This window comes from Papio anubis, chromosome 16 (assembly GCF_008728515.1).
Source record: "Papio anubis isolate 15944 chromosome 16, Panubis1.0, whole genome shotgun sequence".
Classification (NCBI taxonomy): domain Eukaryota; kingdom Metazoa; phylum Chordata; class Mammalia; order Primates; family Cercopithecidae; genus Papio; species Papio anubis.
In genome coordinates, this window is record NC_044991.1 from 2,143,742 (window position 1) to 2,169,655 (window position 25,914).

The 25,914-nt window shown below is 56.4% G+C and overlaps 1 protein-coding gene and 1 long non-coding RNA gene across 2 annotated transcripts in view; both read right to left on the reverse strand.

The window, feature by feature from the left end:
• TAFA5 (TAFA chemokine like family member 5) overlaps window positions 1-25,914 on the reverse strand; it is a 251,054-nt gene that overhangs the window by 183,727 nt on the left and 41,413 nt on the right. The window lies entirely within an intron of this gene.
• LOC103888434 overlaps window positions 248-25,914 on the reverse strand; it is a 28,181-nt gene continuing 2,514 nt past the window's right edge. Inside the window, exons 2-3 of the long non-coding RNA XR_652939.4 lie at window positions 13,424-13,489; window positions 248-12,151 (exon numbers count right to left, since the gene is read on the reverse strand). This is a non-coding gene — a long non-coding RNA (uncharacterized LOC103888434). The remainder of the gene's footprint in view (window positions 12,152-13,423; window positions 13,490-25,914) is intronic.

The following is a 25,914-nucleotide window of genomic DNA, read 5'->3' on the forward strand; positions in this document are numbered from 1 at the left end:
AACTGTGAGGCCAGGTACGGTGGCTCACGCCTGTAATCCCAGCACTGTGGGAGGCTGAGAGGGATGGATTACCTGAGGTCAGGAATTCAACACCAGCCTGGCTAACATGGTAAAACTCTGTCTCCACTAAAAATGCAAAAAATTAGCCAGGCGTGGTGTCGAGCACCTGTAATCCCAGCTATTTGGGAGACTGAGGGAGGACAATTGCTTGAACCCAGGAGGCAGAGGTTGCAATGAGCCTAGATGGCACCACTGCACTCCAGTCTGGGCAACAAGAGTGAAACTCCATCTCAAAATTAAATAAAGAAATAAAAACAATAAAGACAACTGGTTTTCATGGCCCAGCGTGGGTCTCAGGACCCGGGCACCTTCTGCAGCATGAAAGCACCTCACGTTGGTTCACATTGGGGGCACCTGCTGGCACTGCCCTTGCCTAGGCTGGCCCCAGGCCCTGATGATCTATCTGCACCCTCGGGGCTCCTGGCATCCCACGTGTGGTCTCCAGTGAATGGAAACACTGAGGGGCCTGCTGGGGCCGTACTAATGCTGGGGCCACACCAATGCCAGGAGCCTGATGGCACCGGCCTGGGCGCATGACAGGGACAGATGCCTAAGCCATGTCACACCCCGCCCAGAAACTGACAGGCTCCCGTTAGAGAAACAGCCCCCTGCTGAGAGCAGTGATGCTCCTCCCCTACAAGGACGTGGCTTTCCCATGGGACAGCACACTGGATTTGGAGGTCCCCAAATCCCACACTGTGAAGGCATCGGTGGCCAGGGCAGCTGCCTGATGGAGGATGGCCAGCCTGTGCATAGAAAGAAGACCCTTGGCGGTCACTCCTGCCCAGACCCACACACCCACAGGTCTGGACCCCTGCATTGCGGCCTCAGGTCCTCCTCTGCGAGGCTGAGATAGAAACGTGTCCACCACTGCCCCATAAAGATTCAGCGTACGGCGACCGCATCTCTGGCGATGGTTGTAATGAGGATAATGACCCAGGCCTGTGGCGCTGCATCTGCATCCCTTCCTCCATCCCCACCACGCTCCGCTTCTGGGTTTGTCCCCTCTGCTCCCCAAAGGCAGGCCCCGCACCCCTCCTACCTGGCTCAGGCTGTGCCCTCATCCCACATGCCCCTTCCTGGCTTCCTTCCTCCTCCTCAAGGCTCAGCCAAAACCCACATCCCCTCTAGGTCTCCCTGGTTCTCCCACTTGCAAGGCTTGACTGCCCCAGAAAAGCCCTCTCGGTGACAGCTGCAGTGACAGGGAGAAGCCTTGGGGATGTGGAGACTGGGGGAAGAGGCCCACCTTCCTCCATCAGCCATCGCCTCTCAGAGCAGAGCTCCAGGACGGCCAGGGTCAGAGGAGGGGTTGTGGGGCAGGGGACCCGGCAGTGTGGGTTGTCAGGTGACCCGGCTCATCTCACGGAGGGGCTCTACCTGGGACCTCGGTGCCTGCTCCCAAGAGCAAGGCCACCCTCAGACGAGAAAGAGCACAGAGCAGTGATGGCTGAGGGGCCAGAGTCAGAGCCATCCCTCCACCATGGGGCCCGCTTCCTAAGCAGCCCCAGCCACCATGGGCCCCGAGATCTGCTGCGGGGCAGCCCAGTGGCCCAGCAGGAGCGTCCACCGTAGCCCAGTGGCCCAGCAGAGCGTCCACCGCTGGGGTCAGCCCCGGCTGCCAACACAAAACGCCATGGCCCGGGTGCCTGCAGGCCTTGTTGACCTCAACAACAAGGTCGAGGGCAGCCCAATTGGGTTACTGGTGTGGGCTCCCTCCTTGGGCCCCTCGGCACTGTGTCCCTTGGGTAGCAGTGAGAGGGAGGGGGCGCCTCCCTCTCGCCTCTTTCCTAAGGGCCTGACCCCAGTATAAGGGCCCCTTTATGACCTTGTCACCTCCAAATGCCATCACCCTGGGGCTAGTCCATTTGAATGTGGGGGACACAGTTCAGGCCTGACACCTGCTCATTGTGAATTTCCCACTGTGCACCCATTCTCTCTCCCTGGCAGCTGGTGGAGACGAGTGAAGCCCAGGAGGTGGGCCCGCCCTTCGCCCAAGCACCTGGCACACGTGGGCACCCAGGGTGTCCTCCTGACCTGGTGAACCACCAGCCCTTGGTGGCACACACTCGTGTCACGCCCCTCCCTATCCTGGCCCTTGAACCTGACTGGACCCCCCTGGTCTACAGCCCCTGGACCATGTCGCCACATTCGAGTCTCCCAGTGGCCACGCCTGGAAGATACCACAGAGGTGTTCCTGGTTCGCCAAATGAATATTCCACAGCAACAAAGAGACCTCTCCCCATACCACCGCTCCTGAGGCCACGCTCACACGGGCAAACACCCACAGGAGCCCAACTCTCCTTAATCACTTCATTATTGGCTTTGGGACACATCCCTGCAAGGAATCTGCTGCTTGAAAATGCAGATATTATGAGCCCCAAGCCCCCAAGAGGCGCAACAGACATTAAAGAGCATTATGTCAGTTCCAGGGAGGAACACATTCAAAAACGAGGTTTAATTTGTCTATGTGTAAAATGCTAGACTTTAAGAAACACCTAGGGCCAACAGCAAATTAGTGTGTGCTGAGGAAAAGCAGACGATGATTTGCCGGCTCCCAGCAAATTGAACATAAGCTCCAGTTATAATGCAGCCACGGAGAGCGAAGACGCAATAATGACTAGATTGGGATGTGGCGACGGTGGCACTGAATAAGAATGAATTGGCACAGGCCCGGCTCGCTATCCATCTGGGAGTCCCCATCACCTTCCCCGTTCCTTGGAGGGTGTGCTGATCTTGGTGAGGTGCAGAATCTAAAGGAAACAGGGGAAGGAAACAGACCACACCCTCCTCGGTCTGGGGCCTCCGCCTGAGCGGGCTCCGTGGCTCCATTCTGTCTCCACCTACTTGTCTCGTGGGAAAGGTCACACCTGCCCTGGCCTAGACATATCCTCCAGCTGTGTCCTCACTGTGACCTCAAGGGACAGGGGTTCTGGGACCCATCTGCAGGGGACACTTCCTTCCAGTGGATTCTACGGGAGCTGACCTCAGGGAGGGAGCTTTAGGCATGGCCAGAGCCCTCCCTGAACAATGATCGCCCATCCCTGCCTGCTAAGGGCAGGTCAGGAAGGGGTGCTGTGGGGGCTGGACCTCTGCCGAGAGTCTGGAGGTGCCCCCCTGCCTACCAGTGGCTGTGGTGCTCGGCGGCCCGTGGCCTGGCATCTTCAGGGAGCCTGAGCTGCCAGGTTTCAGTGGAGAGCCTAAAACGCCTGGGCGAGACCAGGCTCCCACTCAGTCTCCTGTAAGGAGCCGCCGTGCTCACCTCTGATCTCACCACCACCTGGGATTGGTGTCCTAGGGCAGCCAGAACAGAACACCACAGGTGCGTTCCCGTCAGCCCTGTCCTCAGCATCACTCAGGGCAGAAACTCATGTCCTCCTCACAGCCCTGAAGGCTGGGAATCCAGCGTCAGGGTGTGGGTAGAGCTGCGTCCTTCCGGAGCCGCCCTCCTCAGCCTGTGGATGCTGTCTTCTCTCTGTGTCCTCACAGGGTGGCCCGTCTGTGCCTGTCCATGTCCTCATCTCTCCCTATAAGGACACCAGTTATACTGGATCAGGGCCCCGCCCTTCTGACCCCATTTAACCTCAATTACCTCTTTAAAGCCTCTGTCTCCAAGTATGGCCACACTCTGAGGAGCTGGGGTTAGGACGTCAACATACGGATTTTGGGGAGACACAATTCAGACCCTAGCACAGCTCTGATGCTGTTACTGCTGCTGGCCCTGAACCCCAGACCTGGGCACTCTGCCCGCTCCCTGTGGGCTTCCCAGTGGTGGGTGCCCCTGGTGACCACGCCAGGTCCGGCTGCAGCCCTCTTCTCCTTTGGGAGGGTTGACACTCATGAGTGCCATCTGCTTCTCCTCCCAGGACCAAGCAGGAGGGTCTGTGCCCCAGTGAGTGCATGAGGATGCCACTGTGGACAGCAGGGTGCCCGGGTCCGCATCCCGGGAGCCGGGCAGTGCCCACAAGGGAAGTGAGCATGGGGCCTCTGGGGCTGTGGAGGTTGGGCCCTGAGCAAGGCTGTGATCGGGTGGGACCCTGCCTAGTGGGGTGTCTCTGAGAACAGCCTCGAGGGGACTCCACATCCCTGTCTGCCTCACTCCCACTCGGGTCTGACTGCAGGAACCACCTGGCCTTGTCTGCTGCAGTCACTGCCCCATCACACCTGTGCGGTACGTGCCTTGCAGACCAGAGGCCCCGGGGACCTGAATCCCCTGCTGCCCCAGCGCCTCTTCGGGACACACCCCGCTTTCCTTTAACAGATCAAAGGTCTTCCAACATAGGCCTGCCAAGAAGCATCTCTTCCAGATGAATACAGATGGCAGAGGCTGATTTAAATAAATCTATTAATTATCTGCAGCTTAGCACGCGTGCGTATGCGTGTGAGTTGCAGCTCCTAAATCATGTAATTTCGGGAGCCTCTGCATCTACTACATTTAATTACTTCTCCCTGTGGTGCGCAGGACCGAGATGCAGCCACAACCTCACTGGGTCCCTGCAGCTTGGCGAACCCCAAAGGGGCTGCTCTGACGGAGGGGCTGGCCACAGGGGGGTCTGGGGATGCAGGGCCGGTGAGCTCTTGTTCTGAGGGACCCACCTCTTCTCACAGTCCCCTGGGAGCCTCCCCAGGACAAATTCTTCTCCTCTGCCTGCGACGCGCTCTGTGCCATTGGTCTCTGGTGACATCACCTCCCATCCGTGGTCCAGGAGCTTGGTGAGACCACCAATCCCTACTCTCCCCCTCCAGGAGTGGGTTCAGTGTTTAGGGTTTTAACCCGGTCCCTGGATCCCACGGTCACAAAGGACTCTGCCCACAGGAGATGACACTCCCAGGGAGGGAGCAAGGGCAAGAAGAGGGCCCTGGCTGGGGCAGGGGAGCAGGCGGCAGGGCCTCCACTCCTCAAAAGCACCACCCCAGGCCAGGCACATCCCCTCCCAGGTCTGTGGGCTTGAAGCAGCTATTCCTCGAGAGATGGCTCGGCAGCCTCCGGCCAGCGTCCACAGCGCCCCCATCCCCACACCCCCATCTTGCCCGATGCCCTCGGGTCGGTCTCCTGGGCCAGCTTCCTGGGCTCCTGTCTCAGGGGCTTGGACGAGGTCCCCTCTTCCCTGGGCCTTGCTGATGTCAGGGTCACCTGGCTGCAGGACGCCACAGACCACGGGGTGCCCATGGCATGGGGGGTGCACCCCAGGCCGCTTCCAGGAGCTTCTCAGTGTTTAGTGGGTTTGGGTTTTTTTTTGTTGTTTTTGCCTTGTCTCCCTCTCTCCCTCTTCCCATAAAGATCCGCACTTCTGAAAACACAGACAAGCTTGAACACCTATGTTGTGAGAGTGAGAGGCAGGAAAAGCCATAGGAATGAGCTGGGAGCTCGTGTCCTCCATCAGGGAGCAGCCGCCCTCCCCAGAAACCCCCTTCAGGACACAGTCTGAACACCAGGGCTGAGCTCCACTTGCTCTGCTGGCGAGACGAGGGATTGCTCTGAGAGGGAAAGGGATGAGGGAGGAGAATGTCCAGGCGCCTGGGAAGCTGGCCATGCCGCTTAGAAAGAGCCCTGAGCCCACCGCCGGCCCCATGCCACCGGCCAGTATCCTTTCATTCCTTCATTCCTTCATCCATCCTCCCTCCCTTCACTCGGCATCCACGGAGCCCCTTGTGCCAGGCCCTGGGCTGGTTGCTAAGACACAGCAGTGGGTGGGGCAGGGACAGGTGTCCGGGACTGGGTGGCCCTGTAGTGGGAGTCGTCTGACCTCCTGCTGCCATGATAGCCGCTGGAACAGCCTTCTCTTACCTCTACCATAAGAGATCTCAGATCCCTGGGTGGAGGGGCTACCTTGCCACCCTGAGCCCCTGCCCAGAGACCCCGAGAACACAGCTTGGAGAGGCTTGTGGGACCTCCTCTCAGGACCACTATGGGGAGAGCAAGCACCTGACCACGAGCATCCCACTGTCTCTGCAGATACTCCTGTAAGCTCTGACACTTGGCGACAGACAGACCCACGTCTCTATAAAAACCATCAGGCTCATGAGAGGACTGTAGGTCCGCAGAGAATCTTAGTGTTTCATAATTTTTAAATTATATTCCAGACACCCGGGAAATTTTGAAATAATAATAATTTGGAGGTCTAATCTGTTAAAACAATAGCTTTTAATATTCATTTGTTACTGGCAATAAATGGCTGTAATAACTTGATGATGAAGCCGCTGTGACCTTCACTGAACCTCAGCAATCTCATTTGCATTCTCATTAAAATGACAGTTTCAGTCTCATTCTTTGAAATCCGTAATACCCTCCTTTCCAGAATCTCCAAAGCCTCCCTAAAGAGTAATTAACTCATGTGATTAAAAATGTAATATGTTGGGAACATTTTTTACTTTATGAAGGTACCAGGTTAAAAGTTTTAATATGCACTGTATTAATCATAATCATTTTGATTGCTAAAAAACCCTTACAGAAAGAGGAGTAAATGGGAAAGCTTCATTGTCAATGTTGGATTATGATAATTTCTTTCCTATCCTAATTTTTATTAATGGGAAAAAAAATGATGGACTAAACTAGCCCGTCAAACTTCTGCACCTTCAAAGCCGGCAGTCCAGACACCCGGGAGCATTTCCCTGGGGACGCTTTTGCTGGGAGCCCTTTCAGAAAGTCTCCGGCCTCTTCCTCCCAACCCTTCAAAGGCTCTCCACAGCCTGATCTCTTCCCTGAGCCCGGGTGGGAGCTGAGCTCTTCTGAGCGGCCGCCCGAGGACCTGGGTTCTGGGAGCAGGAGCAAGATGAAAAGGGAGCCTGTGGTTTGTACCTCATTTGTCCCTTTGGGGGAATTTCCATACCCTCTTTGATGCTCCCATTCAGCGACCTGGACAAATGCATGTCCACGCTTGGCCAGGATGGAGGCCAAGAGCTGGGCAGGTGGACGGTGATCACTTACTGAGCATTAAACATCCTCCATTGTCAAGTTCTCGGTTGGATTCCAGGGGCGTTGACAAGCCCTCCCCGCAAAAAGAGGCCACAGGCTGAACGGAGGAGGGCCTGGGCATGTCAGGGCTGCGCCCCAAGTCAGGCAGACAGGGAGGGCACCACCAGCCTGGACAGAGAGCCCTGGGTGGCAGGCGGGCCTGCACCACGGCAAGCATGGATGTATGCTCAGAGACACTGTAGGAACCTTCCAGAACGTTAAGGACAGTGGTGCCTGGTGATCTGTCCCCTCCCAGCCCTGTCCCAGGACTCATCCCTGGGATGCCTCCTCACCCTCTCCCACCATCCTGTCCCTGGCACAGATCTCCCCATGACCGCAGCCTCCTCCTGGGTGTCCAGTGCGTGCGACCAGGGAAGCCTGCATCCTGCTTCCCTCCCTCCATCCTATTCCCTCTGGCTCGGGTGCCTCCGGGCGGTCTGTCCTTCGTCAGGGTACTGGGAATGCAGCCGGGAACAGAGCTGAGACCGACCTGTGTCTGCAGGGGCACACGGAGGGCACAGGAACCACTGTCCATAGCACAAAGCCAGGGTATGGGGGCCTCCACGGAGACAGAGTGAGCCAGGCAGGAGAGGCACAGAGCGGGGGGCCCGTGGAGTCAAGGTGGTCCAGGAGGGCTCCCCTGAGGAGGTGGCATTTGGGCATCTGAGGGAAGCCGGGATCACACAAGTCAGGAGGATGTCTAGAGAGGAAGCTTCCAGAGGAAGGCAACAGCAGGGCCGGAGCTGAGCCCGTGTGGGGCATGGCGGTGGGAGACAAGGGGCGGGCTCTTGGGGTGAAAGACACACGAATGAACGAATGAATGAGCAGTAGGCAGACCAACCTCTGCCTGTGACCTGGTGGATGTGAACGAGGCCCCTCTCAGATCAGCCCCAGACCTGAGTCTCCGGGGTAGTCCGCTGCCTGTGACCTGGTGGATGGGAACCAGCCCCCGCTCAGATCAGCCCCAGGCCCGAGTCTCCGGGGTACTCCACTGCCTGTGACCTGGTGGATGGGAACCAGCCCCCACTCAGATCAGCCCCAGGCCTGAGTCTCCAGGGTATTCTGCAGGGAATGCAGGCAGGGGCATCACAACAGTGGGAAACCAGGGGCTCAGTGCCCAGGGCTGGCTCTGGGCCTCCTCCCTCAGGGTGAGCCCTGGAAGCCCCATGTAGGTGCAATCCCATCTGCCCCTCCTCTTCCCTGGGAGCCTGGCCGGGCCCCTCGGAGGATGATAAATATTTATTTAAGGTTTTTCCAGTTGTCAGTGTGATAAACGGACCCTTGACAAAATCAATGAATCAAGTAAGCCAAGCTAATCTACAGGGACCCCTCCAGAAGGGGTCTCCCACCCTGCCCGCAATTCTGAGCCCCTCGACGGGGTTTCCAGATAATCGATCCATTTAGGCAGAGCTGGGCATGGGCGTGGGGTCTGCTGGGCTGTGAAGTCTCCGTGTCCTGACCCAGGGAGAGCAGGCTCCCACCGCGTGGCCTGCAGGACCCCGAGAGAGGATGTACACGCTCATAAGGGCTTCCCACAGCGGGCAGCGCTGACAGTCAGCCAGCAGCTACATCAGCAGAGGGATTTGTTTCCTAAACAAGACCCCCTAAGAAGGTTTCCTGAGGGCTTCAGATCAACAGACTTCTGCCGCTGCCTCCAGGAAGCCCTCCTCCCTGCCCAGAGCCCGGCTCCTGGGTAGCAGCAGCCAGGCACCAGGACACCAGCAAGCAAAGGCAGCTCGCCCAAGGCAGGCAGGTGTGGATCCTTCTCCATGGCAGAAGAGCTAGGTGGGGTCCGCTGTGACTGGCGACCCCTTGGGAGGGGCTCTCTGGTGGTCCCCAGGAACCCACCCAAGGAAGGCTCACAGCTGCGGTGACAGGACACAGCAGAGGGAACACTGGAGGATGCTTCCTGCCGGGAGGACAGTCAGAGCAGGACGGCCACCGCGGGGCGTGGGGCCAGCACTGCCTTCCCGCAGGAGCCTGCGTTCTCAGTTTTCCACAGGGCTCCCAACTCCCAGCAGGGGCTCAGAGGCTACTCATTTGATCTCACTCCTCCGTTACCAGCAGCGGCCACGCCCACACTTGCCACGGGAACGCTCAGGACGGCAGGTGGGTCCTGGGTCAGCCAGGGGAGCGGGCGGGGCAGAGGCGCAGCTCTCCTGGAGAAGGGTCTTTAGGGAGGGAGAGAAGGCAGCACTTGCCAGAGAGTCTCCTTGGCCCCCCGTCTCCCCTCCTGCACCTGCTTCCATCAGCGCCGCAGACCACGAGAAGGGTGGGGGCCAGAACCCTGCCCCTCTTAGGACCCCACGCACATCATCACAGACCCCTCAAGAAAACATTTGCGACAGACCCCAACGGGTCTATATTTAGAGCTGAACTTTAAGCCAAATATCAAGGAGTTCTGGAGCGGAATTCTTGATGGGCTCGGCCCCTTCGTGTGTGCCTGGAAAACCAGCGAGCCGCCATCACCTGGTCCCATCCCGGGGGCTCATGCAGCTCATCCAGTTCCTACAAGCCTTTCATTGGTGGTGTCCTTGCCCAGGAGGTGAGAGGAGAGGATATGGGTCTGCTGAGACGGGGCCGGTACCTGCCAAGGCCGTGCCAGGTGTCTGGGTCAGAGCTGAGCTGCCCAGCCCTTGGCTGGTGTTTTCCTCCGAGTTCAGAAGCACTGACCTGGGGGGCTCTCTGCCTTCCAGGGTGCTCCAGGCCCAGCGGCCCCAGGAGGCCGGACTGAGGGGTCTTCAGCATGGCTGTGCTGTCAGAGGCCACATTCATACTGTGCCTGCCTCCTGCTCACGGAGACACCACAGGGAGAGACCCCACCCTGTGCCCCAGAGGGGCGCGGAGGACTTTGCATGATGCTCCCCAGGGGCGCCCTCAGAGCAGCCCTGGCGGGGAGGGGACACCACAACAGCCCATCTTATGATGCCCAAAGCAGGACCAGGAACCTCTGCCTCACCCCCAGGTAACACAGGAATGAAAGGGACCCACATGGTCCCAGGCACAACTCAGGCCTGAATCCTGGAGGCACCACGCTTTCTCAAGAACAAGAAGGTCAGAGAAAGCTTTTTGGAGCCCAGACACCCATGGATCAGAGTAGGGGGCCCTGGATCAGGATGCACCTTGTCCAGACTCCACACCCAGCCACTGTGTGGTTCCAGGCAAACTGCCTCACCTCTGAGCCACAGGTTCCAACCTGCAAAGGGACCTCGGGAGGATCCAGCGGCATCAAGTTTGGAAGGCAATGGAACCTGCTAGGAACTGCGGGATGAGGGTGGGGGGCAGGGGATATCTGCTTTGTTACAAGACACTCCTTCACACAATGCTGGCATTTCCCAGGGGCACCTGGCTCTGTGGGGGTCTAAGCCCTCACATCTGGTTCTATCCAGACATGACCTCTTAGTTACTCCCAGGAAGGCATCCAGGGTCCTGCTGAGCACCTCTGACCAGTCTGTGGGAAAAGTGCACGACAGGCCCACATGCCAGCCTAGAAGCCCTTACCCTCTCACTGCCCTCTAATGGCGCTCCTATCTGCATCTGCCCTCACCTGTGGCCTGCACTGCACTGACCCCGTTCTCCCAGACCTACACCTTATCCTGGTCAGGTGTGCCATCTGCCCAGCTCCTGGAGCTGAGCACTCAACGCCTGGAGCCTTCTCTAGCTCTAGGCAGGCTGTGTGTGGAAACAGGGCAGGGCCACCTCGGGTGGACAGAGAGGCTGCTACACCCACGCCCAGCATGCCCCAAAGTTCCCAGCTTCTGGTACAAGCCAGCTTTGCCACATCCAGGTCACTTAATGTTCTCAGTTACTGAAATACCCTGTGACTCGGTTTCTCTTTGAGAAAGAGAGGGATGTGACAGTACCTGGCAGGGTGGCCTCAGGGATGACTGCGGCACCGCAAGGAAATCATTCAGACCTCGCCTGGTGCAGAGCAAGCTGGCAATGAATGCCCAGGACCACAAGTCCAGTTCCCGAGGGCATCTGGCACTGCTAGCAGGGGGCTTGGCCTTTTCATCCATCTCCGAACGTAGTCCTCAGACCTGGGCAGGGGCCCATGCTTGTACTCAGTGTGCACAGGTGCCACAGCTCTGACCACCACTCCAGGCCACACAGCAGTTGGTGTGGAAGATGAAGCCCAACCCGGCTCTGCCTGGTCCCAGAGCCCAAAGCCTGGCCCTGGCCCTGCCCCACCATCTGGGGCAGTCATCTCCAAAAGCAGGACAGGCAGGACCACCGCGGTTTGACAGGAGCAGGTGGGCCCCTGGGAGGTACCTGCACCTGCTTCTGCTGAGTCCCTGCATCCTGCTTGTTACTGCCATGGTGTCCCCTCCTCCAAACGCCACCAAGCCAATACCATGAATACGATTTGAATTCAAATTAGGGCCACTTTCTGGAAGGCATGCAGAATCATTTGCTACACCAAAGTTCAGAAGAGCATGGATGTGGTGCTGGCCGCCAGCTGCCTGGTGGTAAATGGACTTCATGTCCCCGAAGCTCACAATGTTCCAGGCATTTATTGACAGTCCACGTAATTCAAATGTGCTGATGAGCAGGTATCAATATCAGGCCTGGGCTGAAAGCCCTCGGTGTCCACACACTGCAGACTACTTGGCAATTAATTTTTGGTGACTGTATTTCTAAAGAGAATCAAAGCAGAGAAATGGGATCATGAATCCTGCCTTTGGCTGGAAGCTAGGCTCATTCCATTTGAGAAAGATGTACATGTTTACTCTTCCTATTTCTACTCAGGAGACAACTTATGATGAAACTGACTGTCATTTCATGCCAATGAATTCACATTTCATGTGGGAAAACTCTTCTTTCGATCAATTTGATCACTATTAAAGAACTCTTTGGCCAAAAGGTTCTTCCAGCGTGGGTGTGAAAGCTTCTTGTAATATCATTCCCAGAAAGACGATGAGTTCAGTGAAACCAAATGACTTTAGTCCAGCAGCGGGCCAAGCATTTAATAAGCACCTGTTGTATGCCAGGTAGTACAGGGAACTCGATTAAAGGGGTCAGGAGATAAAAGACTTTGGCTGTTAGGCAACTGTTGGGAAAACTCTCACGCACGCCCTCACCTGCGCTGATGCTGGGCTTGGCCATGTGGTCTGCTTGAGCCAGTGGGATTTTCGTGACCTGGAGGGGATGGCAGTGATGCGGTTCTGAGGCTGGGCCTGTCCCTGTGAAGTGCAGCCCTGAACCCAACCCACCACCTGGAGCCCAGCCTGCCGAGAGCAGCAAAGCTGTCCACTCCCCTAGTCCACTCCCCTGCCCCGGAGCCCGGAGCCTAGGGTCCAGTCTGACCCCACTGTAGCCAACCCACAGACCACGGTCAAAGCCACCACTGCTGACCCAGGGTCTCGAACACCACTGCGAGCCCTGAGTTTCTGGTTTGTTCCACAGACAGGCACCCAATCTCACAAAATATAGACTGGCTGGAAACCCAAGCTCATGCTAAAGGGCATGGCAGGACAGGTCATCTCCACGGTTGGCAGGGCGAGGGAGCAGGAGGGCAGAGAGACAATGACCCAGAGAGGCGAGCAGCTTCGGAACTGCAGCCGCACACGGCATTTCCAGCCATCTTCCTCACTACGCTCACTTAAGAAAAAGAGCAATCTCACTGGGTGTCAACACCCACGTGTGTGCAGTTGGCCACAGAGACACTGGACAAAGCCCCACAGGGTCAGATTCCCATCAGGCACCCCCAGGCCTCCTGCACCTGAAGATGGGCCTGTGCGCCTGCAGCACTAGCTGCCATGTTCACTGGGGTGGGGCCCAGGGTCACCTTCCCCACTCCCGGGACCTCCGAAGATGCAGGCAGAAAGAACACTTCGCACAACAGGGCAGGGCCTGGGCGGGAGGGGGGGGCCGGGGCTGGGGGTCGGGGCCGGGGCTGGAGGGCGGTGCTGGGGCTGGAGGGCAGGGCCGGGGCTCAGAGCAGGTTCTCAGTGAAGACCGCCCTATTTCCACTCCGGTGCTGTCACCGGCTAGCCATGGGCTGCTGGGCTCGTTAGTTAACAGTGACATTTCCAACCTTCTCCACGTGTGAAATGCAGCAGCAGTCATCACACTCAGAGTCCTCCGGAGAGAGACGGAGACGCTGAGGCCCATCCCAGAGTCTCGGACTCCACAGGTCTGAGTGGGGCCAGAGATGGGCATTCCTAACACGCCCCCAAGGCTGTGCCAGGACCACTGGGACCCCACTCTAAGAGTCACTGGCTTATGAGGTTGCCATGAAATCAGATAATGTCCCTAAAGTGGCAAACCAAGGGCCAGGACATAATGCAGCACCCCTGCATATGAGCAGCTCTCCCCATTACTGTCACTATTGCACAGTGAAGAGTCTCCCGACCGCTCCAGCTCTGGCCCAGCAACCATGTCTGGTGCCCGTCTCCCCCCATCTCTTACCCAGTGTGGGGGCTCCAGGCTTGGGCTGACGTGGCATCACAAACAAAGGTGTCCCCACTTCCCCTCCTACAAAGGAATGGAAACACCTGGGGAAAGGCTGGATCCCAAGGGACCCCTGAAGTCCCAAGGGCTCCCCTGATTGTTCCAAAGCAACTCTCCCAGCCCCGTGAACAACTCAGGGACCCCCTCAATCCACGGCATGAGGCCCACCAGCACAGGGAGAGGAGTTTCCGGTCCTGACTCCCACCAGGCGCAGAAGAGCCGAGGTGAGCTCCCAGGCCCGCCGGATCTTCCCGTAAGTGGTTCGGCTGAAAGACTCCCTCTGCCTTTTCATTTGAAAATATAGATACCATCAGACGTTTTGATCATTTCTATTTTTGTTTCCACACTTCAATTTTGGCAGTACTCTCTTGGGAGCTGGGGGGAAAACACATTTTTCTCTACCATTTTTAATCTTCTTTTATTTATCAAACTTAGCTCCTCTTTGGGTGGATTAAAACAGACTTGGACAGAGTCTGGAAAAACAAACTCTTTTAAAACAAGACAAAGATTGAGTCTGGCCAACTGGCTATTTTCAATCCTTGCTGAACGGAGTCAAGGCAGTTGGTAGTAACAGCTTGTGGCCATCCGCTATCGTCCTCCCCGCACGAGAGGGTGGGGCCTCCTCAAAGTGACCAGAGCCGGTGACTTCGGGACTCAATGCTCCCGAAACAGCGCATGGCCTAGTGAGCCTTTCCAGAACTGCAGAGGGGCATCTGAGTGTGGACCATGAGTGCTGGGCACCTGGAGGGATGGAGGTGAGCCCCCCATCCTGCGGACCCTCACAGATGGGAAGTAGGAGGAGGACTTGCCGGGCCACACCCTCCCACTCTCCGGATTTCCCCAAAGCTCGCTGGATACATGTCACTTGCTCAGCAGTCCACACCATCCGTATCTCTTGTCCCACAGCCATGGGCTGCCCAGCAAGGTGAGAAAAACAGGGACGTCCACACATCCTGTTTGAGAAGGGAGCTCTTCTCAATGGGATTCTCTCCCCCACAAGCTCCAAGAGGATAAGGCAGTGTCCGATGGTCACTGAGGGACCTCCGAGGGCCATCCAGTGCTCAGCTCAGTGTGTTTGCTGAATTAATCAAGGACTTTGCAGTAGACTCAGGCCACCTTGCCCTGGGACAGGCAGGCACAAAATAAGGACTGACAATGCTGTCAGCGCACGCCGGGATGGGAGCCTCAGCTGCTGGGAATGCACTTGCAGTGAAGTGCTGACCAAGGAGTGGACCCTGCCCGCTGGCCACGTGCAGGCGCAGTCCCCATGGGGAGGCACGCTTCTTCCAGGCTGAAGGGGAGCCCTCTGCCCGACTCAGGGAGCCCACCTGCTCCTTCAGGCTGCCCGCCCAGGCTGTGCCCATGATGGGGTGGGAGGGCCAGCCCCAAAACTGAGCATGCCCGGGCTCTCCTCTCACCCAGTGACGGGCCTGGCCACCCAGAGCCTCAGGAGCAGCTCCGTTGGGTGGGACCTGCTTGAGGCTCACAGATCCCGGCACTCCCCTTCCCCAGGGTGGCAGAACCCAGCCAAATTACAGCAAGCAGCACTCACACCTTCACCCACTCATTCACGTATTAATCTGCCCTGCCAGACTCCAGGGGCATCTGTTGACAAAGAGCCTCTAACTGGGACGGGCCATGGGGACGGTGTCCTGGGGTCTCTCAGGTGCCCAGGCGGTAACCTCTGGGGGGCTCTGGGTAACCGCAGCAATTTCCCCTTCTCTCTCCTGCGCCCAAGGTACCTGCCCAGCCGTCTCCACACCTGAGAGCCCACCTGGTACTGGTCCTGCATTATTTCTGGGTGTCGGCCCTGTCTTCCCAGGAATAGCTAAGGTCCTGAAGACAGAGGCAGCCCCAGAAGCCTCCACCTCTCCCAGTGCCAACACAGGATGTTCAATAACACCCAACCTAATTCCAAAGAGATTGTGAGCAGCAGCTGGGTTCAAAGTAATCACTGCATAACCCAGAAACATTCATTAAGCACCTACTGTGTGCTGGGCTATCCACTAGGCATTAGGAGATACAAGACGTAGGGTTGCTGCCCTCATGGGCGTCTCACTCAGGTGAGAGAACAGCCAAATACTTGCCCACAACAGTGCCCTATGAGTGCTGCGGCCCGGGGCACATCCAGCCCTCACTGAGGCAGGGGCACAAGGAACACTGTGCCAAGGAATTCGGAGACCAGAGGCCTTAGGCCCAGTGGCAGCATGGCATGGTCTGGATGGCAGACTTCAGTGAGCGGCGGAAAGATCGAAGGGACGGCAGAGCAAGAGGGAGGGAGAACGCTGTCTCCCACAAATACGGTCCACTTTCTCCAAACCTGAAGGCTCGCTTAGAACCTCATGGTCCAGGAATCCATCTGGAGATGGTAGAAGTCATGGTTTCCATGAGAGTCCTTCTGCCTATTGACTGAGCCACTGGGGGCTGGCTGGACTGCTCCCATCATGCAGCAAAGGAGAGGCAGCTGCTGTCCACCGAAAAGCAGGTGCGCTCAGCATCCTTCCTTCACACCCTTAGGGCCTGGCAGCAGGAGGTGAGATGAGATGCAGATTTCAGCCCTGAGTCTGGCTTACTTCAGGCTCCCTCCCAGGGCTCTCTCACCTCAGAGGCAGTGTGGGACCCCAGGCCACACCTTGTTTGCAGGCCTCGCCTAGATCGTGGTAATAGCCAGAACTCAACAATTCCTCCAAGTCAGCGTCCCCATGGCCCGGAGTGGGGACTGAGACCCACACACACCCTCCTCCACAGGCACGTAGGGACGCAGCAAATCCAGAGTGAGTGCGTAGTGCACATCAGGCCTTAAGAAGGTGGGTGGAAACGCAAAGCACCTAGCCAGCTGTGCCACTCTGTGCCCCTGGGAGGAAGCTGGCATGGTGCTGATGCGGTTAGCACCCTTGCACCCTCCTGGTGCTGCAGCTCATTTGAACAAAGCCCAGATTAGCATGTGGTGCAGAGGTCTGCATATTTCAACAAACTGCTGCCTTATCAGATGTCACCTCGAGGGACGGGCTGATGGAGTCCCTGGCAAACCCAGGACTGGCTGTGGAGTGGGGACATAGCCTGAACTGCCCCGGGCTGGTGGCACTGGCTCACCTTGTGCGGCCTCCTCCCGTAGATGGGGCAGATAATACGGGGGGAGGATGCTCCCTAAGTCCACAGCTCTGCAGAGTGCCCAGACCCCGCTCTGCCAGGGTGGTGGGCATCAGAGCTGGGTGGGGCTTTTTGAAGTTAGGGTCATAGAAATGGTATGTAAACCACGGGACCTGAAGAGAGGACGCCACCCCAGGGTGCACACCCCAGACACCACGACACGCCCTGGCTGACAGCTCTGGCCAGTGGAGCACTTGGGAGCCAGCAGTCTCTGCAGCCCAGCCTGCTGGTCCTGCCGAGCACCCAGGTGCCCACGGTGCTGACACACGACCAAGGACAGACATCCATGGTGTGGGCTGCCTGGAGCCCCCCAGGTCCCGGGAGCCCCTTGGCTTATCGGAGACCAACTCCAGCCCTGAAAGCCCTCATTTGCTGAGGTTTTCTGGAGCCCCCCATGCCTCTCCAGGTGGAGAATGAGGCTCAAACGGAGGGGAATCTTGGCAGTCCGGATGCACCGCCTGCAGGGAAGTTGCCTGCTGGCGCAGACACCCAGCCTGTCCAGAGCCTAACGGAATGCCACGGGCCCCAGAGATCCTCAGCCTGGAGCAGGCCTGGAGGCGGGGGCTCTGCCCGAGCAGGGACACAGTCCCCCAGGAAGGCGAGAACACAGCAGGCCAGAGGCGGGGAGGCCTCCAGTGAGGTCCAGCCATCTCCACTGGAGCAAGGAAAATATCTCCTCTCCAGACTGTGGTCAGCAGCGGGCCCGGGGCGTCCTGCTCTGTCACGGGGGGAGGGTCCCATGAGCAGCAGCCAGGGTGCCCCCATAGGAGGCTGCCCCCACCCCGCCAAGCCCAGACCAGCAGGGAGGCTCTCCTTGGAGGCAAGGCCCCCACCTCCTGTTCTTCCTGGGCAACATTTCCTCCAGAGAGTGGCCGGAAAGGTCACCTCCCCTCCACTCGAGCCGGCTTCATTGCCGTGATTACACTTTATGATTCTTTTATGAAGGATTTTGTCTTTAAGTTCCACAAATGTTATTGCAAAAAAAACGACTCGGGCCCCATCTCTGCCCTGGGGAGGAGAGCGGCCTGGCTGATTGGTCATAAGGGCTGATGCCTCGGAGATCCTCATTCTCACCAGCGCTGGAGGAGACCAGACGACCCGACTCCCCAGGAGATGTTCAGAGAAGCAGGCACCAGGGGAGCGCGTGGTGGACACAGACCCCAGACCACTCTCCCCTCTTCGTGCCCCTCAGCAAGTCACCCACTGCCAGGTCGGGGCAGCACTGTGTAGAGTGGTCATGGACACATCACACAATATGCACACACAGCACACACTACACACCATACACATCACACACCACACACCACACACCACACACACACTCATAATAACCCATGCACAGTACACATATACACACACCACACACACACAAATACAATACATCATGCACACAATTCACACATACACCACACAAACACATCACTACACAATAATAACTAATACACACCACATTACACACACACATACTCGTAATCTACCAATAATAACACACACCACTACCATCATACACCCTAGATAGCATCACAGTACATATATACGCATACAAATTATACACACCATAGCCACACAAATATACATCACACACACATACATACACCAAACACACTGCCACACATACTCACAATAACACATACACACACCACACACCAACATACACCATACACACACCTACACACACACCACAATACATCACACATGCACACACACACCACACCATAATAATACACCATATTACCACACAATAGTATACTGTACCTACACACAAATACACAATTCACACATCATATCCACCCCAGGAAGGCCATATACACACTCATATTACAATCTGGCACACAAATACACACACCACACATATGCCACTCCAAAACACATCACACACACCACAAACACACACCACACAAACACATCACACAAATCACACACACATACACACCATAATAACTCCGCACACACACTATACAATTCACATACACACACACATACTGTACTCTACACACAAATACACACCACACATCATACACTGCATGGAAAAGCACCAGCAATATACACTATACACCAGTACAAATACACACTACACACACCACATATACCACTCAAACACATCAGTACACATACCTACACAATAATAATAATACCCCACACAAACACATCACACACCACACACCACACACCCGCACACACACACACTACACACCACATACACACACCTACTGTACTCCACACACAACACACACCACACATCATACACCCTAGACAGTACACCAGTACATATACACACTATACACACCACACACAAATATACACATCACACACACCACACATACACCAAACACACACCACACATACCACACACACATACACACCACACACCCACACCACACACATGCACACACACACCACACACATCACACACACACACCACACACCCACACACACATGCACACACACACCACACATACACCACATACACACACATACTGTACTCCACACACAACACACACCACACATCATACACCCCAGACAGTACACCAGTACACATATACACACTATACACACCACACACACACACAACCACACATACACCAAACACATCACACACATACCACACACACATACACACCACACACCCACGCACTCACCACCACACACTACATACACACACACCACACATGCACACACACCACACACATCACACACACACCACACACACACCGCACACACATATACACACCACACACCCGCACACACACACACTACACACCATACACACCTAAAATTCCACACACACACACATCATAATAATCTCTAGACAGTACATCAGTACACATATACACACTATACACACCACACACAAATACACACATCACACACAATTCACATACATGTTCACACACTCCACACATACCACACACATACACCCACACACACACCACACACACACCACACATGCACACACCACACACATCACACACACACCACAACACACACACCGCACACACATATACACCACACCCGCACACACACACTACACTATACACACACACTGTACTCCACACACAAATAATACACATCATATAACCCAGATATACATCAGTACATACATTAATTATACACCACAATAATACACACAAATACACACATCACACACACCACACATACACCAAACACATCACACATATACCAATAATAATAATAACCACACACATGCACACATACCACACAATAATAATAAATATACATCACAATAGCTACCACACATACAATTCATACAAACACATCACACATATAATAATACACACCACACTAATATTACCCACACATGCACACATTACCCACACACATCATTAATAATACACTGCAATAATATTATTATACACATCACACACACCACACACATACCACTCAAACACATCACACATACCCTAATAATATGCCTTCCCATTACCACCTGCACATTACCCAATAATAATACACACACACCACACACACACACCCCTGGCCCCTCCAATCTGGACACTCTGGTGACAGAAGCCACAGCAGCGGATTGATGCTGGGCCCTGCACACTGGCCTCCCAGGCCCTGTACTCGGCGTCCTAGAGCTTCTCCCACTCAGCACCCACATGATCCCCTGGGGTGCCTGTGGCCCCCAACACACCCTGGGGGTGCCCAGAGCCGGCTTCCCCCAGCTGGAAGACAGCACTGCTGGGGCCTTCCCAGAGCACAGGTAGTGGCACTCAAGACCCAGAGCCTGGCAGGGCTGCAGACCTTGCCACCCCTGAGGTCAAGGCCTCCCAGCAGGTCCCTGGGTTGGGGCAAAGTCCCACCTTGAACAAGGACTTGAGCCCGGAGCCAAGGCAAGGGTTCTGCGTGTCTGTGGCCAGGTGCACTGAGCCCTCACTGCAGGTCTGCACGGGGGCCTCCCACCCTGGCCGCCCTCCACCCTCACAACACCGACACAGAGGGGTGGCACCTGTTGCCCTGTGTGGCATACAGGTGGGCTGGGGAACGTGCCTGGGGCTCCTCACACCTGGGACAAGGAAGACAGCAGCAAGGCCGAGGCTGAACTGTGAGTTGTCTTCCCTGAGAGAGGCAGACTCCACAAAGAATGAAACAAAGCCCTTCAGCGAAAGTCTGGGTCTTACAGGCCCTCCAGACGGCATGGGAATGGGGAGGGTCTCCAAGCCCCTGCACGATGCTCCAAAGGGTACAGGGTTCTGGAGTCTCCAAGTTCCTGCACAAACACCCCACGGGGGACAGGGTCCTTGGAATCTCTGGGTTCCTGCACAAAGGTCCCAGGGAGTATAGGGTCCTGGGGTCTCCAGGTCCTTGCACAAATGCCCCAAATGGTACAGGCTTGTGGGATTTCCAAGGCCCTGTATAAACTTCCCGTGGGGACAGGGTCCTGGTGTCTCTGGGTCCAGTGCACACACCCAGGAGATGCAAAGTCTTGAGAAGCACTGCAGTTCAGCGTCGGACTTCCTGGGGCTTGCTTTACTCCCAGCCCTGCCTCTCCCACCCAGTGTCCCTCAGGTTCCTCAGCCCAGGATCCCCTTTTTCCTTTGGTGAACCCCTCTGCAGGGTTTGGCCCAGGTCTGGAGCCTCACGTTCACAGAGAGAGCTGCTACCAGGACCCGTGTTACCTGGCCAACTTCTAATAAATGGCTGCTCTTTGTATTTTCTTTTTACTGTCAATGAAAAATTGTCTTACAGGCAAACACAAAAACAAACCCATTACACAGTGCCACAAAAATCTTCCTCTAAACATCTGAAGCTAAAATTGAGGCCAAGTTTCACAGTACATTAGTGACTAAATTCTGAATAACATCACTTTGTAAAGAAGAAATAATTGGCAAATTATGAGATTATTTTAGTACAGTAACTTGAGAAAGAACAAGAAGAAAAGGAAGCAAGGCTTGGATTCATGAAAAACAAAAGATGCATTTGAGTCAAAAAAAAAAAAAAAAGGCAAACTCCTGTGCAAATCTGTGCTCAGCATTTCTTACCTCGAGGTGGGACTGGGTTGATTTTGCAGGGGCAGAAGACACCCTAGAAGTCAAAGGCTTATGTGCCCCATTAGACCTCGGGGGACCAGGGGGTGCAGCGGAGAGGTTAGGTAACTGGTCATCTTTCCCATGGCGGGTGTCAGTTCTGGGCACGAGTGGCCTCGCAGAGGGAATCTCTGGGGGTCCAGGCAGCATCTGCCTCCCCCATTCCTCTGGAGGTTTTCCAGGCTTCCACAAAGGTGATCCACCTCCCCCACCACCCTGGTCCTGGGGAGCAGGCTTCAGCCCTTGGGTCCCTTCTGTTTCCCACCTGCACAGGTGCTGCAGTGGGAAACTAATTCAAACACACCTTTGTGACCTACACGGGTCTAACCTCTTGTGCACAAGGTTAGACCCAAGAAGGCACAGCCCTAGTGGCCGACAGGTTCACTGGGGGTTAGGGGGCCAGCCCGAGAGGAGGGAGCTGCAGGGCTCATCCTGGCCCAGCTCCCGCCGGCTCTCCATGCCCCTCCCCTTGCCCAGAGACCCTCTGTTGTTCACAGTGGTTTGGGGTGAACTGTCACTGTAGCCTCTCAGATGCTGCAGTTTCCTAGGACTCAATTCCAAGGGGATCACAGAACTAACACGACAGGGCAGGGTCAAAGAGGACACAGGCCATGCTGGGCACCTCCTTTTCCTGCAGCCAAGCCCTGCCAGCTTTTACCTGGCTACTCCGAACACTTCCCAGGCCCCCAGTTCTACTCCCAACCCCCCAATCCATGGGACAAGGGCTCTGCCCGACCCTGGTTTTCTCTCCAGTGCTGGAATCGAGCCAAACTCCTCTCTGGCAAGGCCCCATCCCCTCCCACCTTCTGCCTGCAGTCCTGCTCCCTTCAGCACTGGTGACAGGTTCGGGGACTCTGAAGTTTCCCATCTGGCTTCTTGTTACCCAGTTCTCAGCCAATGGATCACCTCCTGGGGGTGGCCTTCCTGCCGCTATTAAGCCCCCTCCTGAAATTCTCTGATGGGCCCTGGAACTCCAGGGACATTGCTGGACATTTCTTCATTTGCTCACAGGCTCTGCTCCTATGGGCAGGCCCTGTCGGGTGGCACCGACCTGGCTGCAGCTCAGCACAGCACACCTTCCTCGTCCTTCCTGATTTCCACCTGAGGGGCTCCCAGCTTCTTAAAAAAATACAGAAAGTGGGAAGAGAAAAGTTGCAGTGACAAACTACACCCCCCTAAATGTAACTCCGTCTTCAAGAAAAGTCAACACAATAATTCTTTGTTTCAGAACAGGTGCCAAGAGGGAAACCACACAGCTTTTCCTACCTAGGAAACAGTAACAACCACTGCAGAGCGATCACGGCCCGGCCACGCACAGCCTGGAGGAGCTCGTGTCCTGTTAGGGTGTCTGCTTTGCCTCCGATTATCTGGCAAATAAACCAATTTAGGAGCCCACCAGGGTCTTTCTGGCCACCTCTCCAGGGCCCTGGCTGGGCCCGTCCTGTCTTCATTTCCATACAGCCAGCATCCTCATTGAGACGGAGAAATGTCATTATTTACCAAGAAAGCAAGGTCTGAAAATGGCAATTACTCGGCGGGTCAGCAGAAAGCCCCAGGACACTTCTCTGCGCAGGATTCAGCCGGCAGCTCGGAGCTGCAAGACGCAGCCAGTGCCTACCCGTCAGGTTCCCACCCCCCATGAACTCACATCCCATTGGTTTACAAAAACGAGTACGTATGCCCCCCACACAAATACATATTCATGTCTCAAAATGTAAGTCTGTTGCATACTTTGTAAAACACACATTGGAAAGTGGCATGTAAAACGCAGATATAAACATGGCACGATTTTCCTGCCTGCTCTGTGGGCCCTGGGGACTGGATTCCACACCCCGGGGCTGGAAGGAGACAAGCTCCCTGCACCGCTGACCCTAGGACTGACCATGGGACTCACTTGGCCAATGGGATTTTGTGGGTCTGACCCAGGCAGGAGCCCTCAGTGAGCTCCAGAGGTTGAGTCTGGTGTCCTGTGATTTACCACGGCAAGACGGTGCCGGGAAGTAGCTAGTCAAGAATGCACGGAGACGCGGGGAAGAGACCTGAGCCCACCACGGCCCAGAGCAGCGAGCATGGCAGGCCCGTGGGCAGACACACCTATACTCCCTGCTGTGGGCCAGAGGCTGGGCTGCTTGTCAGGCAGCACCTGTGCAGGGAGAGCTGACTGGCTCTGATTCCCGGTCCTCACTCTGCCCTCCAAAGTTCCACGTGGACGATACTGTATCCCAAAGGGCTCAAGGGAGGGAAAGCTCGCCAGCCAATACCCAGCTACCTCAAACCAGCCAGAGCCAGAAAACTGGCCTGGAGGTGGGGTGCCCCATGGCCTGGCTCACAACCAGCCTGAGGACAGGGCTCAGCCCCTTGCCCAGAACTGTCCTCCTCCTCCACCAGCTCGGTCCCAGCTCCCATCCCCGCCCCTAAGCCAGGAGCTGGCGGCGACTTTCGGTAAAGGACCAGGTAGTCCATATTTTCGGCTTAGCAGCCCCGGGGCATCTGGGTGGTTTCACATATTTTTCTTTTTTGTTATAACCCTTTAAGATGATTAAAGCCTAGCTTAGCTTCCTGGCAATATAAAAGCAGGCCACTCAGCCTAGAACCCAGAGCATCCACTCCTGTATCCACCTTCAGGAAGGGGCATGGAGCTGAACACGCGCTGGTGACAGAGAGGTCCGTGCACTGCGTGGATCCACGGCACCCCCACGCCAAATGGCCCACGGGGGCATGGAGGGCATCGTGCCCCTGCCACCCCCTCTCCCTGGCCCTGCACCCTCAGCCCGATCCCCACCCTCAGCCAGAGGGTCCTCAGGAAACCAGGTGTATGGGGTCTGCTCAAGGCCTCTCCTGCTATCTTCACTCTGGCAGGAGTCTGGCTTAGTCTGGGGACACTGTGGGGCCTTCTAGGCTGCTGGGCGCTCTGACAGGGGAGCAGAAAGGGGCTTCCAAGGCCCCAGGGAGGGCTGCAGGACCCTGACTGCAGTGCCTGCTGGGCTGGGCGTCCTCCTGAAACAAGGAGGAGGCCATGGCATTTGGTTTGACACCCTTGCTGCCAGCTTCTGGGTCCTCCCAGGAGCCTCGTCCAACTGTGGCACCTGCAGGCTGGGGTTCAGAGGCCAGGCTGGCCAGGACCCGGATTTGACACCAAGCCCCATCCTCTGCCCACCTGCCTCCTGGCACACAGACATGTCCTGCCCTGGGGTTTTGTCCCTGGCATCCCTGGTCTAGAATGGATGGAGGAGTGGGGAATGCCACCCTGAGCTGCCATGGCCAGACCCCATCTCTCCCAGACGATGACGATCTCGCCTGGAAATGCACCAAGAACAGAGCAGGAACCTCATGTCCTCAGGTCCCCAGGGAGCCGGGCCATGTGGTGGCAGCACCAGCCTCCCCCGCCCTACCCCACCCCCACCCCGGGTGTCTCAAAGGCAGAGAAACGAGAGCCACAGAACAATCCGTTCCATCGGGGCCTCTGCCAGCACCAAGCCATCTGGCTCAAGTCAGCGGGACCTCCCCGATTCCTGCCAGACCGGGAGGCCAAGGGGGTTTTTGTTTGGGGTAGCATTCTTCCTGACTACAGCCATCACTAAGAGCTCCTGCAGGAGAGGTACCCCGTCCAGCCACGTCCAGAGGGAGCCCCCGTCCCAGGTCCTGCCCCTCTGCAGGAGACACAGCTCAGCCAGTGCCAGCCCAGCCAGGCCCCGCTGCCATTGCCCAGCCAGCGCCAGCACGTCCGGGGGCTGTCTCGGGTCTGCGGGGCAGCTCCCAGCCACTCCTCCACACACAGATGTGAAGCTCCTCCTTGCCCCGGCGTAAACCGTCGTGGAGCACGGAAAGCCGCCGCAGTGTGCGTGTGTGTGCGAGCCGCCTGTGCCCATGGGCGGCTGCAAACAAAGGCACTCTGTCCTCCCCGCAGCGCAGGGCACAGGGAGCCGGAAGCCTTGGCCGCAGATGAAGACAGACATGCTGTTGACATGGAAACCCAATAGTTAAAAATTCTTCAGGCGGTTTCGAAATGTCAAATTTTGATAACCAGGTTGGAGTCCTTGTTCCTCCATAGTGAAATGTTTGGCAAAACAAGCCCTGCCATGAATTCCTGACAGCGCGTCAGCCGGGGCGCACGCCTGAGCCATATGTCCCTCGACGGGCGGTGCGCGCTCGTTACCCACCCGCGACAGCTCCCGGTGCTGACGCGCTGTCAGGGCTGAAAGGACGGCCTGCCTCTCTGGGCTCGTCTCTTATGGACATATAACTTGTTGG